Here is a 12,516-nt window from a genome sequence, read left to right as displayed (position 1 = left end):
TATACAGAGGCAGTTCAGTCACTTATTTTTTTTTTTTTTAAATAAATTACCTGCAGTAAGTTTACAGTAAGCAAGGAGAGGGGAGGTTGCTGTGAATGAAGATATTCGGAGGAGGTAACAAAAATATGGCTTTAACCTGAGTCCTAAGGTCTTCAGAGTAAGATTGAAAAGGAAGGGGAAGAAATATGACAATACGACAGAGTTCTAGCTCCTTGGAATCAGGTGTGTTGTGGCCAATGGAATGAATGGGCATAATGCAGGCCATTCTTCAGTTATGCACTGATACTCTTTCCCTTCTGCCAGCTGAATCAATGGGGTGCTGAGGGCCTGGAGGAGGGAGCAACAGGTGCAAGAAACCTGGATCTCTGAAGTCTGGACTGCGTGAAGCAGAACTGTTCTGCCAACGTATAATGGGCTTTGAAAAATATCCACAGAATTTTTCTCTTGATCCAGAGAAGTGAGTAGTATGTTGGTTAATCTCTACATCTACTTTTATCTGGGTCTTCCTCTCTAATTGAAGAAGGATCTCTGTGTTTATTGAATAGAGTCCTTTCCTTATCTTTAGTACTAGCCTCAGCAGTGATCAGACAATCTTTCCTAATTTCTAAGTGACTGTTAGCTCTGTATTTCAGTAGTAGCTCAGTTGATATTAGGATAGTTTAAATGAAGAGGCTAGCATTTTCTTTATTCCTTCAGATGAATATGAAGAAGTAACGGACTTCTTTGAAAAGGGATTGGTAACGTGTTCAGTAAAGGGCCAGATGGTAAACATTTTAGGCTTTATGGGACATACAATTTCTACCATGACTATTCCACTCTGATGTAGCAAGAAAGCAGCTACAGAGAATAAGAGGAATGAGGATAACTTTGCTCCAATAAAATTGTATTTATAAGAACAGGCAGCAGGCGAGATTTGGCTTTAAGCCATAGTGTTTGATAAACCCCATTTTAGAATATCCCTTAGGCCTTCATGATTTCCTGTAGGATGTAGGTTATGTATCTTCCCATCCAATAGTGAGCACCTTAATGACCATAATAATGATACATGCATCTCTTCATATCAGAGAGTGGGGCCAGTGCCTGGAAACCAACAACATCAATCAATGTTTCTTAATTCAAAGTGAACTGGAATCTGGTAAGCTTTAAACAGGGGGGTAATAGCCACCCTGGGGTAAGAAGAAGTCAATGCATATTCAATATGAAATCTGTTTTTTAATACTTCTTATTTTCTTTTCCCTACCTAAATTCTACTGTTTTCACCTTTGTGACTGGATTACAATTGAATGATAGCACCAGGAAGAACGATGGTGAAGAAAAATGATTAAATCATCACTCTTAAGTCCAATATCTGGACATGACAATACATATGTAGATATATGCGTTATGTATGCATGCATAAATGTATGTGTGCATATCATTTCTATCTATAAATTTTAAAACCAATAAGATTAAATATTTATATTTGGTAGATTATTTTACAAGAAAATATAATAATCTCATATCCCTATACAGACAAATAACTTCAACCTAACATTTATCTTTTATTTATTTAAGTATAAAGGTGACCAAGAAATATTTTTGAATGAGCAAAAATCATATTTTGCTATAATCTCCTTTGTAATACTGCAGAATTTTTTTATTTAGTATGTAGATATTTAGTTTAAAAATTAACAAATTTCATCTGTTAAAATTATGTCTATACTGATAAATGTGTTTATTCCAATGTTTTTTCACTTCTTTTTGAGTACTTATTACATTAATGCATTAACATAAAATTATAAAAAGGTCAAAATATTTGCCAAAATTTGTGACTTTTTATAAGTTTTGATAAATTTACAGATGGGCTGGAATTTGAATTAAGGCAAAGCAAATGATTGGCCTGCTCTATTTTCAACCAAATTTATAAAATAAGGGATATTCATTTTTCATAAATGTTGGAGTGAGAACCCAAGTAGAATTTGAGAAAGAAAGAAAATTGGCCATTTCCTTATGACTTGGTAGAAAACTCTGATGAAAGGAGTCGCCAAATCAACTCAGTTCATCCCACATTTATCAAGTTACTGGTTTGTAAGTCTTTGGCTTTGATTTTACCCAAATGAGCTTATATTGTGGCTGAGGAGAGTCCATGCAAGAAGTCAAGTAATGTAACACAATCCATGAGGCCAATATTACCCTGATACTAAATTCAGGCAAACACATCACAAGAAAATAAAACTATAGAGCACTCTCTGTTATGAATAACGATGCAAAAGTCCTCAATAAAATAGCAAACTGATTCTAAACATGTAAAAAGAATCATATAACATGATCAAATGGGATTTTTCCTAGTAATGTGAGATTTGTTTAACCTGTGAAAATCATCTGATGGAATGCACCATATCAGTAGAACAAAGAACAATAGCCACATAAATATTCCAATAAATACAGAAAGAGCATTTTATAAACCCAATACTCATTATTGATAAAACCACCACTATGACAACACTCAACACACCAGAAATAGAAGGTGGCTTTTTCATCTTAATAAAGGATATCTATAGAAACCCTACATGGAACATAACTCTTAAAGATCCAAGACTGAATGCTTTTCCCTTAAGATTAGGAACAAGACATGAATGTCTGCTTTTTTCAGTTCCATTTAGCATACAGTGAAGGTTCTAATAAGGGCAATTAGACAAAGAATAAAGAAAAAATAGCATTCAAATTTGAAAAGAAGTAAAATTATATCTTTATACAGGTGATATGATCTGTATATAGAAAAATCTTATGAAATTCACAAGAGAACTATTAGGGATAATAAATGAATTTAGCACATTTACAGGATATACAAATACCAGTTGTATTTCTTTACACTAGAGATGAACAATCCAAAATAAAATTAAAACACAATTCAATTTATAATTATATTAAAAATAATAAAACATTTAGGAATGAATTTAACAAAAGAAATATAAAACTTATACTCTGAAAACTATAAAAACTTGTTGAAAATAGCAAAGAAGATTTAAATGAATGGAAAGAAAGCCTGTGTTTATGAATTGAAAGACCTAATATTTTAAGATGCCAATTCTATTCAAACTAATCTACAGATTCAACACAATCTCAGCTTCCATTTTGGAAGAAATTGATAAGTAAATCCTAACGTTCATTTGGAAATGAAGGAATATCAGAATAGCCAAAACAGTCTTGAATAAGAGAAAAGCCGGAGGACTCACTCTTTACATTTTCTAAACTTACTGCAAAAGCAGTGTGGTACAGGCATAAGAAAAGACATATAGATCACTGAAACAAAACTGGGATTCCAGAAATAAACCATTATATATATGGTTAATTAGTTTTTAACAAGGGTGTCAATATAATTCAAAGGGAAAAATTATATTTTCAATAAATGGTGCTGGGACATCCTGATATCTATCCACATATAAAAGGATGAATTTGGACACTTTCCTTACATCAAACACAAAAATACCCAAAATGGATCAGAAACTTAAATGTAAAACGTAAAATTATGAAACTCTTTTAGGAAAACTTGCAAGTAATTCTTCTTAAATACATCAAAAAAAAGGACAAGTGACAAATAGATAAATTGGATTTTATAAAAATTAAAATCTTTTGTACTTGAAGAGACATCATCAAGTGAAAATATATGGCTATAATCAAAAAGACAGATAATAACATGTGGTGGTAAAATATAGAGAAATTAGAATCCTTGAGAATTGCTGGTGGGAATTTAAAATGGTGAAGTCGTTGGGAAAATAGTTTGACAGTTCCTCAAAAGGTTAAACATGGAGTTATCACATGACTCAGCAATTTTACCCCTAGGTATATATGCTAGAGAAATGAAAAAGTAGGTCCATACAAAAACCTGTAAATGGATATTCATAGTAGCATTATCCATAGTAGCAAAAATGTATAAAGAACTCAAATTTCCACCAAATGTCTAACAAATAAATAAATAAAATGTGGTCTCTCCATAAAAGAGAATATTATTAAACCATAAAAATGAATGAAGTAGGGATATATCTTAAAACTTGAATAGATCTTATTATGCTGAGTAAATAAAAGCAAAAGACCATATATTGTAAGATTCTAATTTTATGAAAGATATTAACTGGACAAATGCATAGAAACAGAAAGTAGCTTACTGATTGCTTATGGCTGGATAAATTGAGGAGACATAAGTGACTGCTAATGGATGTGGGATTCCATTTGGTTGTAATGAAAATGTTCTAATATTGATGGTAGTAATGGTTGTACAACTCTGTAACTATATGAAAACCATTGAAATATTTACTTTAAATGAATAAGTTATAAGGTGAATAAATTATATCTCAATAAAGCTATTAACAATTTTTTAAAAAGTCAAATGAGTCAAGAAAGAAATAGATTATAAAAATGGTAGGGCCAACTTACCGTATAAAAACCATAAGCATCATTGAAGGTCGGAAGAAAAAGAGAGGAAGAGAGGGAACAGGAGGGAAGGAGAGCCCTAAAGGGAGAAGGTGCAACTATTACTCCCAAATAGTAACTTAGAGAAACGATTTGTCCTTTTGTTGTTCTGGTTCTGAGTTTCACAGTGAGGCTAAAAGCAAAAGCCCTAATTCATTTCCATTTTCCAAAATGTGCCTTTGTGCCTATTGTAACCTTTTTGCAACCTTTGTGCATTAAAGGATCAGTGCCCGTGAATGATAACTTCATGGCATATCCACCAGTGTTCACATACATGGGTATCAGAAAGTAAATGAAGTGTCTAGGGAAAACACAGTGTACCCTTTCTCAGGGAAGAAATTTGAAACTCTTTTTTAGGATGTGGTATGGACATCCTACTCCATTATAGCAAAGTGCAAGATAAACTAATCATACAGAGCCAAAATAGGGCCCAAGGGAACAATTCCTATCTATCTCTGGAACAAATGTTAGAATGAAAATTGGTCAATAGAATGTGTAGATCAAAACAAGACTTTGGGCCATGCTCCTGAGAGGAAGGATGCCTAAAATTTTTCCAGACCTGGAGACATTCACTGGCGTCTCTATTCTCTGAGCCTTGTCACTACTGGATCCTCAATATAATTGTGCACTGCACCTCACCCTCCACCCCAGAGAATTTCTTTTTTTACTGTTTAAAATTGTGCACAATGAGGTCCATGCATAGTCTTCCTGAGAGGCTGTTTACAGTAGCCTCCAGATACCATAGACCTAAAATATCTCTGTATCCAACATAATGAGAACTTCTATGCCAAAAGTCCCATTTGTGTGGCAAGGACTCCTAGGTATCACTTCATTGGGATACCTTCTACTTCTGCAGTTTCTACAGGATTTCTGGTTCTCTCCTCTAGGGAATTGCTGCAGTATTAAAGAGAATGACAAGTCTGAAACCCTTTGGGTCTGAAATACTAGTGGTTGGAGTTTGGGGACATCTGACAATAGTAAGGGAGACAGGAGTGGCTGAGTCTAGAGGGCTTGAAGTAGAAGGAAAGGCCTCTGGACAGGAAAAATGACTCCTGCACCTCCGAATGGCTAACAGCACAGAAGGATGGCCCATCCCTCAGCAAAGAGCATACATAAGAAGACCTTGTTGTCAGCAGGACTTCTCAATCCCCATGTGAGAGGCCCTGAACAAGTGCCAAGTGCTGCATTTGGTTCTCATACCGGGTCTTTCCCATCTCCCTGTGGTCATGTGAGGAGAGATCCTTTCCAAGAATTCTAGTTTCTCTTTGTGCATTTGTCCCCGCTAACCCCCAAACACACCCCCGCTAAATCCCTGAGAAGACTGAAGGACCTGCCATGCTGTGCTCTATGGGCAGGCCTCAGAGCAATGCTACTCCCTACTTAATGACCTCAGGAAGAAGACAGACCTGCATGTCTCTGTCAGAGTCCCTTTGCCTTGCTCTCTGCTTCCATGAGTTGAGCTCTTGTTACCACATTAGCTAATGTAGTACTGCAGGCCGGTTTGGAGGTGCAGTAGAAGTCAGTAAAATGTTTGTCAAGAACATGAGCTCTGGAGTCAGACTGCTTGATTTTGAACTCCAGCTCTGCTACCTCCTAGCTGAGAGTCTAGCTAAATTGCTTTGCCCCTCTGCATCTCATTTCCACAACTACCTAAAAGAAATAATAACTATACCACCTCATAGCATTATTATGGTGAGATAATACATGCAAACTACATAGCATAGTTCTTGACACACAGTAAATGTTCAAGTAATCTTAGATATTAATGTTACATGTCGGCTAGCAAGTGCTCCGCTTCTTGTATACACATCATATTTTAATGGTGGTATGTGACTGGATTAATATATTTGGAGAAAGTTCTGAAACTGTAAACTGGAGAGTTCAGTCCAAATTATTACACTAATCCCTCTACTCAGAAGCAATTGCACACACACATGAAGCCTGTTTCTTCCCAACTCCAACTGTAAAATGCAGATGGGAGGTAAGGGCATAAAGTGTTATGTCTGTTGGAGGGCTTGAGGATGGTTTATAGCAGATTAATCAAAGTTATTGAAGTGATTCTTTTTCTAGACATCAGCATTTTGGTCCTTTAGTTTCTTACAAGATACAGACACGACTAATACTGTAATCTAATTAATTGTTCTGTGCACAAACACTAATTGCAAAGAGATAAAGTTAATACTAGCTGTATATGGAGTGTGAAGCAGCCAGCTAATTTTTGAAAGAAGAAAAAAGAACTCATTTCTTGGAAAGGAAAATGAAAGAATAAAAATGATTGGATTTAGTCTAGTAAAATCCATCAGGATAAAACATACCCTTGTTTTCTTACCTTTTTGATGAGATTGCTGTGTGATTCATGCATCTCATCTTTGCAGGGATATTAGAATTGTGACAAGCATCCAGCTGAGTATTTTGCTCTGTGAATGAATGTCAAGAGTATTATTTAAGCTGGGTGTGGAACACCTATATTACCAAACGTTTCATCTACAATATATAGACTTTAGCCTCTATCCTGTAATAATTTTAAAATAGTGACCTCTCAAACCTGGCTGAGGAATAATTTTTTTACTCTATGTTTTGTTTGACTTTGCATTTAAACACAATCTAACACCTAACAGGTGCCTGTCATAATTTCTGACACACAAAGTACTCAATAAAAACTTGATAAATGAATGAATGAAAAAATGAGAATAACCAGATTTGGTTGGAAAAGACAGAGTATACATTCCATGAAAGGTCAGGAAGAAGATTTTACATATGAATGAAAACATACACAGTTCACTTTACAAGTAAGTAAAAAGACATTGACCATATGTTATCATTGGAAAGTCTGTAGAAGAATGAATTGCCAACTACACATTTCTATCAGTACCTCTTTCTTTCGACTAATATTACACATTTCAGTTAAAACCTTACGCCTGGTTAAAGATCAGGCAAAGTAGCTCATGTCTATAATCCCGTGTTTTGAGAGGCTGAGGTGGGAAGATCACTTGAAGCCAGGAGTTTTAGGCTAGTCTGGGGAACATGGTGATTAGACCCTGTCACTACATTAAAAAAAAACAAAACAGCCATGCCCATGCAGGAGGCTACTCAGGAGGCTGAAAAGCGGGAGGATCTCTTGAGCCCAGGAATTCAAAGTTACAGTGGGTCATGATTGTCCTACTGTACTCCAGCCTGAGTGACAGAGGAAGACTCCGTTTCAAAAAACAAACAAATAAACAAACAACAACAAAACAAAACAACCCTTACACCTGGTTAAAATAACACTGTCCTTAGAAGAAAATGTATAAATAAATTGCTGGTGTAATTACCTCCAAAGAAAAAGACTGACGACATGAATTCCACATTCTAAAGGTCTAAAGACTGCTTTTGCAAATTAGGCAACCAATAGATTAGCTTTGCTAGAGGAAGGATGGTGTGATGCCTGCATTGTGGGTCTATCTAGGTGGGCAGAATTGGGGTGAACACTGAGTGGGGGTTTGTAGCAGCGGTAGAATGGTATGAGGACACTGAGTGTCTGAAGATGGGAGAAGGGGTCAACTCTGAATCTAAGATTAGGGATAGGGGAGGTTGCTGACTTTTTAGTGACTAAGTATCAGCGGGGACACACTATCTTTTCAGTACAGTGAGTGAACATCTTTTGTTACTATTTCACCTTCTGGCCAATAGTGACAGATGATTATAGGGCATCAGAACCAAACAAGTCCTTAGAAATCTTTTAAATTAATCACCTCATTTTATAGTCACAACTAAGTAAGTCGGACAGTCATACATAAGGCACTGGTGACTAAAGCTTCCTGCTATCGGACTTTTTCAGTTAATCCACATATGCAAGTTATAATTCCCTTGCTTTCTCTATTCCTCAAATTTCACAAGTATGAAAATTTAGAATTTCCAAGCTGAGGTGTAAATCACCTAATGTTCACCACTCTACAGCCCAGTCTGAGCACAGATGGCCACTCTAAAGAAATACACAAGTCTAAGAACCAGAGAAAATGAAGAACAATTATGTTATACAGTTACTCAGAAAAAGACATTAGTAACATTCCTCCAATCTTCTTAAAAACATTTTTCTAGAAGTCTTACTCATTATAGTATATTTTCCCCCAGTTTCTCTTCTACTTTCTCTAAATTACTTCAAGTTCTCCAGGCCGTGCTGGCTTTAACTACCTCAATTTCTCACATTCTGCATTGATCTATATCTTTAAAGGGAGAAAAAAAATCCTGTTTTCTAAAAATTGGTTGCAGCAACCAAGTTTCTTTAAATCCTTCTCCTCACCTCTTATTTCCTACATGGACAACAAGACCCAATAAGTGCATGGGCAAAGACAAGATTTCTTTAATAGTCTTGGGAAGAGGAAGAGTCTGTTAATAAATGTAGGTTACATGGGCTGGGCATGGTGGCTCACACCTATAATCCCAGCACTTAGGGAGGCTGAGGCGGGCAGATCACCAGGTCAGGAGTTCAAGACCAGCCTGGCCAATATGGTGAAACCCCGTCTCTACTAAAAATACAAAAAAATTAGCTGGGCTTGGTAGCATGTCCCTGTAGTCCCAGCTACTCAGAAGACTGAGGCGGAAAAATTACTTGAACCTGGGAGGCAGAGGTTGCAGTTTGCTGAGATGGAGCCATGGCACTACAGCCTGGTGACAGAGCGAGACTCCATCTCAATAAATAATAATAACAATCTTAGGTTACATGATAACCAGTGATATTGATGGCAGAAATAATCAGTGATATTGATGGCAGAAATAGGAATAGTTTAAATATACGTAAGAAAAGCATATAAAATAATTAAGCACTTAGGTTCAATTTAAAAATGAAAGTTTTTAAAAAACTTTAAAAGTAAACTTTCTAAACCATAAATAATTCCAAAAACCTCCATGAAGGATAAACCTTAGAAACATTTTCTTAAAGTTAGGAACATAGCAAAGATTTTATTATCACCATTGCTGTTAAGCATAATATTGGAACTTCTGACTAATATAGTGAAACCCCAACAAAGTGAAAAATAGTCTAAGTACTTGAAAATAAGAGAAAAACTAGTGTAATTTGCATATGTTATTATCCTTGATACAGAAAACTCAAGAGAATAAACAGGCTATTTGATACATTAGATAAAATGATGTTAAGTAAAATACCAACATAAATAAATTAATAATATTTTTATACTGGCAATTACTGATTAGAAAATATACTTAGAAGATAGCATTTACAAAAATAAAGATGTAAAGTATATAGAAATTGACTAATAAAAATGTGAGAAATGTTATGAAGAAAATTATAAAATGATATTGAAGAACAGAAAAGAATCAAAATAAAGGAGAAATGTACCAGATTTGTGGAAATGAGTGTTAAAAATTATAAAAGAAGCTTGTTTTGGATCAAGCTTCTGTACTAGGTACCAACAGGCCAGACTAAAGATCAAAGTAGAATTATGCATGCTAAAGTTTCTAAGGAAAACTAAGTTGTTATCAGACCTTCAGAGAAATCAGGAGCCAGAGATAGCCAATTTCCAAATCAGACCAGTTTAAAACATCAATCACTATGATAATAAAATTCTCTCATCTTAATTTTTTTTTTTTTTTTTAGATGGGGGCGTCCCTGGGAACTACAGCCTTGGTGCAAATGTGGGGCAGGTCCCAAGTGTGGCCTCTGGGCTGTCAGTCAACTCCGCTCTTCTTGGTGGATTCTCCTGAAAGAGGTTCAAGTGGCTACCCCCACGGCCACCACAGGCCCCACCCCCATGCCACTTTGTTACCAACAGTGATACATAATTCAAAAAACCCCCACACTGTAGAGCTCAGCTGGACATGGGTCAAGTCTTTTTTAGTCAAGTCTCTAGCTTTGGTTATTGCGTCAGATTGAACCATTGTAATTGCTGACTTAAGGCTGTTTGTACTTTATTTATTTATTTATTATATATTTTTATTGTACTTTAGGTTCTGAGGTACACATGCAGATCACACACATATACCCCAGAACCTAAAGTACAATAAATGTATGCATAGGTGCATACATGGCAATGTGGTTTGCTGTCTCCATCCCCCCGTCACCTACATCTGGCATTTCTCCCCATGTTATCCCTCCCCAACCTCCCTACCCCCAAGCTGTCCCTCCCCTAGTCCCCCCAACAGACCCCAGTGTGTGATGCTCCCCTCCCTGTGTCCACGTGTTCTCATTGTTCAATACCCGCCTGTGAGTGAGAACATGCGGTATTTGATTTTCTCTTCTTGTGTCAGTTTGCTGAGAATGATGGTTTCCAGATTCATCCATGTCCCTACAAAGAACACAAACTCATCATTTTTTATGGCTGCATAGTATTCTATGTATGTGCCACATTTTCTTTGTCCAGTCTATCATCGATGGTCATTTGGGTTGGTTCCAGGTCTTTGCTATTGTAAACAGTGCTACAGTGAACATACATGTGCACATGTCTTTATAATAGAATGGTTTATAATCCTTTAGATATATATCCAGTAATGAGATTGCCAGGTGAAATGGAATTTCTATTTCTAGGTCCTTACAGTTGTTTTAGAAATCATTTTAAATTCCTACACCAAAAAATGGTAGCCTGAAGTGACCTGATGTTAACCAATCAGTTATTTTTCTATTGTTTTTTCTCCTTGTTTCTGTCTTACAAGGAAAGTATTATAACTTTGAAATAACCAATCTGCTTTTTGTTCTTTATTTCTCTATTCTTCAGCCCTTTTTCTGTCTATAAAGCCATCCTCCTCTGCGGGACTTATTGAAACACTTATTCTATTTTATGGAATGAAGTAATACCCAATTCTAGAATTGTGATAAAGCCAATTGAGATTTTAAAATTAAATTTGTGTAATTTTGCTTTATGACTGAAGATTTAATATTGAAAATCTGTCCATTCTTCTCAAGTTAATCCAAATATGTAGTACAGCTCCAGTTGAGGGAGTGGGTAGGTGGAATTACACAATATGATTATAAAATGCACATAACAAAGTAAAGATTCAAGAAGAGCAGAAAAAATTCTCAAAAAAATGTGTGATATGCTAAAACATATTGCAAAACCAAGGTAATTAAAACAGTGTAGAAATTGGTCTCAGAGAGAGAAACAGACCAAGTCTGGGGAATCCAAAATAGACTCACATATATAAAACTTCCTATTTGATAATGGTGACAATATAGGGCGGCAGGAAGAAGGTCGATAAGCAAGATCAAGAAGCTTGTTTTCAATATGGAGAAAACTAAAATTAGATTATATCTGAAAGAGTAAATAGAAACAATTTCCTGGTAGATTAAAAATAAAGAGAGTAAAGGTAAAACTACAAAATCATTTGAAAAAAATATACAATGGAGAAGGAAAACGATTTCTTGAACAAGTCCTCAAAAGAAAAAAAAACATAAAAGAAAACATTTAATGGATTTGAAAATGTCAAAATTAGGTGGTAACTAGATATCCTATGCAGGAGAATGAAACTAGACTCCCACCTCTCACACTATACAAAAATCAGGTAAAAATGGATCAAAGACCTAAATGTAAGACCTCAAGCTATGAAACTTCTAGAAGACAAAACAGGGGAAATGCTTCAGGATATTGGTCTGAAAAAAGATTTTATGAGTAAGACCTTGAAAGCACAGAGAACAAAAGCAAAAATAAACAAATGGGATTATATCAAACTAAAAATCTTCTGTACTGAAAAGGAAACCATCCACAGAGTGAAAAGACAATCTACAAAAGGGGAGAAAGTGTATTAACATCCAGAATATACAAGGAGCACAAACATCTCAGCAGCAAAAAACCAAATAATTCAATTTAAAAATAGACAAATGGGCTGGGGGTAGTGGTTCATGCCTGTAATCCCAGCACATTTTGCAGGGCTGAGGCAGGTACATCACCTGAGGTCAAGAGTTTGAGATCAGCCTGGCCAAAATGATGAGATCTCGTCTCTGCTAAAAATACAAAAAAATTAACCAGGCATGGTGGTGGGCACCTGTAATCCCAGTTACTCAGAAGGCTGAGGCAGGAGAATCACTTCAACCTGGGAGGCTGAGATTTCAGTGAGCTGAGATGGCACCACTGCACTCCA

General features: G+C 35.8%; 1 long non-coding RNA gene across 2 annotated transcripts in view; it reads right to left on the bottom strand.

Annotated features, from left to right (window-relative positions):
* The window catches only part of LOC105717122 (uncharacterized), a 316,882-nt gene that overhangs the window by 185,860 nt on the left and 118,506 nt on the right, over positions 1-12,516 (bottom strand). The window contains exon 2 of one of the 2 annotated variants that reach the window (XR_010343206.1): positions 6,779-6,866. The exons of the other annotated variant lie outside the window; for it this stretch is intronic. This is a non-coding gene — a long non-coding RNA (uncharacterized LOC105717122). The remainder of the gene's footprint in view (positions 1-6,778; positions 6,867-12,516) is intronic. 2 annotated transcript variants of the gene reach the window in all.

The sequence above is a fragment of the Aotus nancymaae genome, unplaced genomic scaffold, assembly GCF_030222135.1.
Source record: "Aotus nancymaae isolate 86718 unplaced genomic scaffold, 86718_ANA_hifiasm-v0.15.2.pri h1tg000017l, whole genome shotgun sequence".
NCBI lineage: Eukaryota > Metazoa > Chordata > Mammalia > Primates > Aotidae > Aotus > Aotus nancymaae.
The sequence above is the reverse complement of the archived record's forward strand: the minus strand, read 5'-3'. Positions and strand labels throughout refer to the sequence as shown.